This window comes from Branchiostoma floridae, chromosome 14 (genome assembly GCF_000003815.2).
Source record: "Branchiostoma floridae strain S238N-H82 chromosome 14, Bfl_VNyyK, whole genome shotgun sequence".
NCBI lineage: Eukaryota > Metazoa > Chordata > Leptocardii > Amphioxiformes > Branchiostomatidae > Branchiostoma > Branchiostoma floridae.
Window position 1 is genome coordinate 8,705,044 of NC_049992.1, and position 8,043 is coordinate 8,713,086.

At 42.0% G+C, this 8,043-nt stretch overlaps 1 protein-coding gene across 1 annotated transcript in view; it reads left to right on the forward strand.

Annotated features, from left to right (window-relative positions):
• Window positions 1-4,257: 4,257 nt before the first annotated feature.
• LOC118430265 (caspase-2-like) overlaps window positions 4,258-8,043 on the forward strand; it is a 19,437-nt gene continuing 15,651 nt past the window's right edge. The window contains exon 1 of the mRNA XM_035840989.1: window positions 4,258-5,208. The gene's annotated coding sequence lies outside the window, so the exon portion shown is untranslated. The remainder of the gene's footprint in view (window positions 5,209-8,043) is intronic.

Below are 8,043 nucleotides of genomic sequence, written 5' to 3' on the forward strand. Positions count from 1 at the left end.
TCCTGTCAACAGTACAATTTTTTCCACTGTTGACATTATTACTTTGCAGGGGAGTGCCTTCTTCTAGTCCGAATACCAATACCTTATACCAAATGTTGACAGTGAATTTCATGCATGGCATGAGGAGCACATCCTTGTTCGCTACTTACCTCATGCTTTTCAAAAGGACATCGACTGCAAGACTATTTGACGTTTGATGTGTATTGGTAAAATATTATGAGTGTATAATGATATGCCCATATATTATGAGTATATAATGATATGTGCACACTATTTCTGACTGAGTCTCTATGTGCTATGAAACTACGTTCATACCGTCTGCCAGTCATGTTAGCCTCCACCAGGCTCTACAGGCCAAACAAGAGTTCGGAGACCATATGTCTCCATAAAATAGTCTGATTATGTAAATTACTTTCAAAATTGACCTTGAACTTTGTCTTCCAACACCTACCCACAAACCAAATATCATCGTAATCCATTTAGAGGTTCTTGAGTTATGCTCACTACAAAAATGATCCGGGCACATACACAGACAGACACAGACACACACACACACACACACACACACACACACACACACAAAACTATTTCTCCATTTTCAAGGAGATAATAAACAGAAGTTGAGGAGTACAGTTTGCCGGAGCCTGTCGGGAGTCGCCATCTTCAAAAGGTATATCCCTAGGCCACAAACTGTACTCCACGCGCTCGGCCAGCTAACTCCTCTGGCGTTTTATCTGTTTATTAGCCGATTTCAATTCTCCAGCGACCTGTGGAGCCCGGGAGAGGATGTATCAAAACGGCACAATGAAACTATATGTGTGTCAAATTGAATGTCACCCAAAGACATCAAAGTATGACAATATCTTTTACATTGAATATGGCTTCCATGCAATAAAACCTTTGTGTTATGAAACTTGCGAACTTTTCCGCAAACACAGTAGTCTTCACAGGCTGAAACCACTGTGTATTGATTTTCCAAGCTGATGAAACCACATCATGTTTACAAAAGAGTCCGCGATGTTTATAGCACAACACAAGCTCTTTATTGTCCCCTTGTTACCTCCGTGAAAATGGGGTTTTGTTTTCGGTCTATGTGTTTGTTTGTTTGTTTCCTTGCCTTGGTGTTTGCTCGTAGGTAGAGTGAAGTGACAGGATGTGAGGCGGAAGATGGTGTCACAGGAGACTGGCAGGATCTGAAGGTTAATTTGCTCGGCCCACGTTCAAAGCTGGCAGGATAATGCACTAGTAGACAGAATCAAAGCCAGAAATTCACAGAAATGAATAAAGCAAGAAATTCACAAAAACTCTATATACTTTCCCTTCCCTCAATTTCTTGTTGTAATTGGAATTTCAATGAGCCAGAATTAAGAAGATTTTAACTAAGCTTTCATGGACAATAAAAAGAAAGAATAGAGTATATAATTTTAAACATCATTTTTGTAAGCTAGGGTCTCTTTAATATATTTCTTCATCGTAGACCGACGAAGGCAGAAGGCAGTGTCTATGTAAACGTTCTTCGTGGAATATCCATTCAAGCACTTTAATATCTTCCTTCATCGTAGACCGACGACTACAGAATGCAGTGTCCATGTAAACGTTCTTCGTGGAATATTCATTCAAGTTTGCACAACACGGAAATGGATTAGTTGTAATTGTAACGCATTAATTTCCTCCAGATGGTAGCGGGCATTTGGTAATACTAATAGTTTTCCCGGAAATCTGCATTGGCAGGGTACGATCAATCTGTGCGTACGTGACTCGTGGGTATTTATCTCACCGAACTGAGCCAGCAGAAAATTGCGCCAACTTTGCGAATTTTGCCAAGTTTCCTTTGCGGTCAAACTGACATGTGACTCATTTGCGTATGGAGCCCGCAAAGTCCATGTACAGTACAATAATTGAAAATGCATCAAAAAGTGATGTGCAGTGATAAAAGGATGCTATGATAAAAGGATGTTATGATACTTGGCGCAGGTATTTTAAGATGTTATGAAATATATAGTTCGCGGCGGTTTTGCACCATTTGTACCATGTTGCGATTGCTTTTGAAATTAAAAAAGAAATTGTGACGACAACGTGCGCAACACATACATAGACAATACACACAACCATCTACACACACAATAACACTTAGTTACTTACATTACCTAGCTTGACATGAAGATTTTGATTTTGTAGCCAATCATCACGCATTTCTGTGTGGCAATACACCCCCACCCTTACAGTATTACACTTAAACTTGGACGCCATTCAAAACATAGCAGGATAGGAGTCAGTCATCGAGGTCATCGGCCTTACATAATCTCCAAGCAAATCACAGTGGCTGGCTGGATATTGTTTGTTTTTTCGTCGCAAGGGGGAAGTTAGGAATGAAGTAGTAGGAGTTAATAGACGTTAATGTTAATTAGCCTAGGAGTGAACTGATCGGCCGTCGATAGCTGGATAGACTGCAAAAGACCTATTGAGAACCCATGGCAACTTGTTTGGCCAAATTCTTCTCTTTTGTCATCCAGCTGACACGTCTGCTTGGAGACTTAAGATATACTCTAGTACCTAATAACCTGAAGACTCAGCAAACTTTTATGTAGTTGATCGAAAAACCATCTGGAATGACAGTAGCATGTGGCTGGTCCCACATCTGTCAAGGACAATAATTTCCCGTAACCACACGATGTACTTTAAAGGGTGAATGTTCCCAGCGATCTTATCTAGGGAAAACATGGATTGTTCGCCCGAAAGCCGAATCTGTTGGGTGATTTTACAGTATGATGTTTCCTCCGAGTTTAGATTCGTAGTTCAAACAAGGTGGACAGAAGCCTGAACATGTTCACGGCGGGTTTAGATTAGCAGTGAACAAGTTACACACACGCACGCACGCACGCACGCACACACCCACACACACACCCACTCACACATACAAACACACGCACAAACACACACACACTTGAACACACAAACACACGCGCGCGCACTCACACACTCACACACACTTTCACACACACACAAGCACACACATTCACACACACAAACACGCACGCATACACACACACACACACATACACAAACACGCACGCACACACACAAATACACATACACACGCACACACTTGAACACACACACACCATGACACGCACCCTGAATCATAGCGGAACATAGCGGAATGGATTAAGTATGAAACTTTATATTTCTTCTGTACTTGTTGGCATATATCATCATCACTAAAAGCAGCACACCTGCGCCTAAACGTGCACACTGTTCAGAACAAAAGTCGCGTGTTTGTTAGTCAAGGTCACTGCCTTGTCCGTCATTGCCATAGGATTCACGGTCCGTCAACTCTACCTGTACATTCTTCACCTCACAGTAAACAGCGTTCTGCGTCACGGATCGAATACCAGGCGGAATAACAGGATTATGTGAACATTCCCACATCCGTATACTATTGTAAATGTCAAGGAGGACAGTAGCATACAAGTGACAAAGCCAATGTCACCTGAGGTCGTTTTGTATTGAGCGGCAGATCAAAATGAAACGATCCCGATCAATTAATCAGCAGTTATAATTTTTCATGCTTTCGAAACGCTTAATACTTATCTGATCGACCAAGAAATGTTCGAACTACGGGACGTTAATATTTTAGGACTACCGACTTTACTCATTTAATATAGACGGAGATGATATTCAAACTGAATTCAAGCTACGGTACCTCGGTTACTTCGACTAAGTGTGTACCGGTCTCCTAAGAAAAAATGAATAGTGCAGATGTAGCTAAGGTGGGAGATCGTAATGTTTTCTGACTGGCAATATGTGTCAGAGAGGCCCAGTGGGTGCAGTCACAAAACCTACCATCTTCCACTCTAACGTATTCGTTGTTCTGTGTGTATTCTAATTGATGTCACCAGTTCATGGTACACAATAAGTCCCTACGTCAACTAAACAAACTTGCCCTGAAGCATAGAATTATCATTCACCACGGGCATGAAATGAAATAACTACTACTACCGCCACAACTTGATTTTCACTGCATTATTATTGAAAAACTGTTCATTGAAAACGGGTAAAATAAGTTTTCTTTTGAAATTTACCCTGTAAGGAAGAAATTCATGCGTTCCCGCCGCAAAAAGATGCTATTTAGTGCTCCCAAATACTAGTACTGTTAGCATAAGTGGTACTTAGAATTTCAGGAAAAAAATTAATAAAGAATCAGCATGACAAGATATGAAAAAATCCACGGGCAGATCTTTTCAAATCACTATTACGCACATTTCTGAAAAGTATCAATAATAACAGTCAAATTACAAGCCAAAATTTAAGCTTTTTAAGCTTTTTTTTCTAAAAATGGGCGTGACCTTAAAGTAGTCGATTACGTCATTGTGACGTCAAACCAATTTGCATAAATTATCTTTATGCATTAGGGTACTACCTTACAAAAAAATCAAGGTCCATACATTATCTAAGATGGTAATTTTAGAAGACCAAAAACACCCCCCAAAACTCCTCAGCCACTGTTATATACTACCTTAAAGTAATTGCATGTCTTTCTTGGTGGCGTGATCTGGCCCCAAAAAATATTGTTCCCACTTCCTGTGATATTTTGTTTTGTTTTGTTTTTATTTTTTTCCATAGTGAAGACACGACAAACGTCAGATGTTACTAACCTGTGATAGCCTACTTCCTGCCTTTCACCTTAAGTTACTTGTAGGCCTCGGCGTTTACACGATTACTAAGAAGCCCACTTAACGTAACATATTGAACCTCACCAGCGAAAACCCTGAAGCAAGAACTCATTTTGTGGGACACTTCTTTTCTTTTTTGTAGCCTTATTCCCACGTCGCCAAGACGATTGCCACCTTGAGAAACGTCTTCAAGCTAGATTTGTGTACGCGTCTTGACCGGGAATGACCGGGTGTATTAAACTGCTGTGCGGGGTGATTCACCGGACGGTATAGTAAACAAGTAGAGCGTAGGCCACCGGAAGTGGGTAGACAACATTGGCACGGTGCGCTGGATGGATCCAGGAACGCTGTGAGCTGGGGGCGTTGACTCACCACACAGGGAATCCTGGAAACTAGGCGGGAATACTTGGACCCGCCAGGAGCCAAACAGCGCTCACGTTCGCTGGTGAGCGGACGTGTAGTATAGCAGTGCTCCCCAGTCCCAAGGATTATATCTCACCAATTTTCTACTCTTAAGACGGTCGGATCACTAAAGGTAAGCTTTATTTTCCGTAGTCCGGAATTAATTGTTTTGTCGTTGTTGTTATAGTGGTGTAGAAATGTCAGGTTATGTAAAAATATCATATTCCATACATTACTCATTATATATGCAAGACTTTGTTACAAATCACTCTTTCTCTTATTTTTGGTTATACAAATATCCATTAAACACTGTGAAATAGATATATTTCATACAAATAGGTTATGTATTAGTGTGTCTAGAATGGTACTAGTAATTTAGATACTTGAAGACAGTGTGAAAAGACAGTCTATCTCTAATTACTTTTTTCTAATAATAACAATAATAATAATAATCTGGTGTATTTTGCCAGCCAGTAGGTATGAACTAACAGGGCTAACTTTTCAACACAAATTGAATAGACAAGCACTAGATGCTTGCATCGATTACTTGATCTCACAATTTCTCGGAAGTGGACTCTTCGGTCATGCATTTTACTGCACGTAAATTCGTTACCGGAGAGTGCACGTGAACTTTTGCAATTTGAACTTGAAAACTGGACGAATTCAGCTAGAATACTACGTATGAAACCAACTGTCCGCTTTCGGGTCCCGCCCATTCTCCAAGCAGGGGTTGGGGATTATAGTGGCCGACTGGCCAGGACGTTTACCCCTGCCTCCCCTCGTAGGTCCCGCCAAACTAAATGGTACGACTTGTAATCGACTGTGACATACCTATACTGAGACTCTCAAAGCAGAGGTTAGGCTCCGGCTGTGTTTTTAAAACGTTTTTTAGTCGTTTTTATCGGGCTTTCTATTTTGTATTTTATCTTGCTGTGTCAAAACCTAACTATGTTTGGCTGGCGTACTTGACAAAAGAAGAATGACAAAATAGAAAGCCCGATAAAAACAACTAAAAAAAACAGCCGGAGCCTAACCTCTGCTTGGAGAGTAACATATCTACACTTGATCGTAAAGGTGTCCATTTTTGTGACCTGCATGTTTACATTCACGGTGTATCTTTTTGAGTTTTAATAATTAGTGAAAGTAGGTTTAATGGCTGAAACTCATGAATAAGTCATCAAATGTGTTCGCAGACGAAGTGAACATGATCTGTCCTATTAATTTTTATCTCACGTTTGTTCAAAATGCAAGCAACGCCTTCCTTTTGTACCTGACATATTTTGGAACCTTAAGGCTTAAGCAAGTTTTGTTTTTTGCGTACAGTAATCTCTTAAAGCCAGGTGTGATAGATTACTCGTGCTCATGATATTGTAGAGGAGCTCCTAATAATATTGTTGTCTCCCAAAATGTCGGGAATTTCATCCTCCACTGTATACAGAAAAGAAATCAAACTCAATAGTATTCATTTTAGATTAGAAGTACCACTAGTTGATGACCCCTATTTCACTTAATGTTCACTTAAAATTTGTTATTGTATCATTATCATCATTGTACTTTCATATTTTTCGAATTTTTGCAATTAGCCTTCGGGCATGAGTTTGCAATAAAGATATCATTATTATTTAGTTTCAACGCGAGTTTTGTTCTCGTATCGTTCCGAGAAGTTCAAATATCCGGCGAAAGCACTTGGCCGTTATTAGTTTCCCTGGAAAGCGCTCACATTTCTGTTTACCTGTAAGGTGATACGTCAGACGTTCTGCGTGACAGGTACGGCGTAATCAGAAACGCCCTCTTCGGTGGCACTTTGAACAGTCTGGCGCCTAGAGCTACTGAACTAACAACTACTACTGCGTCAATGTGGTTAAGCCAAAAACATTACAACAATTTAGATTTACAGAATCAGTATCAGCCGTTGTCGCAGTATACGGGAAAAGTTAAATAACAAAACATTGGTAGCAGTAGATCTAAGTACTGTTGTGAAATTCTACGGGATGTTTGCCCATACATAACGAAGTCTCGCGTGGCTGCTCGAGAGTTAAGTCTCCCCAAAGGGAAAATGCTGCCCAGATTTTTCAGCTATTTTGAGTCCTGCCAAGATATCTATTAAAGCCCGGCGATTCAGTTTGAGAATGCTGTCTCTATTTCTCCCACAAGAAAACGCGGTTACAATGGTTGTAGACAGTGAGCGGTGAAACTGTATGATTAGCCTGACGCACCGAGGTGTTGTCAAGGTGTGCTCGTCTGCTAAGCACAAACGAAAAGTTCGGAGTTCAACTCAAACTTGGTGCCACTTCTGTGAAGACATCGACCGCCATCAGCCGGACCAACTTCCCGGTAAGTCCCTCCAAATAAAACCTTCGCTTTCATACGAAGCCATGTCACCCTTCTGCCCCGTGTGTACAGATTGTTTTTACGGGGAAGTGCGGCTCGTTGAACCAAGAGCACCGCGACGTGTTACCGGGGAACAGGCGAGGGCCCCGCCGCCGTATTCCCGGGTCCTCCCGGGATCTGTGGCCTTCCGCCACCGCAGAGTTCGCCAGGGACTTCCTCCCCGATAAAATCCGCTGGAAACTCCGACTTTTTCCGTCCAATTCGTCCCAAGATTCGTTCCTGATCGCCAGAATGCTGTGAAGACGGTGTGTGCAGTTGTGGGAGTGCGAGGCGAGTGTGCAGGTGTGTGGCGAGGCGGCCTATGGCAGCCCAGGTAAAAGGTGTTTTTCCGAGTACACGTCGTCATCGCTTTTTCCTGGAACCGCCGGGCCCGATAAGTCCCGGGGATTCCTGCGGACCGGCCCACTGCGCACTACTGCAGCGCACAGCCTGCCTCACACGCGCTAACTCCGACTCAGGGACTCGCATTTTCACAAATTCGCCGTGGTTTTATCGTCTTTCGCTGCGTAGAAATGTTTTGAGGGAAAAAGACACTTGTGAACAGACCTGACCGCGGCGGCGCCATCTTGTACGAGAA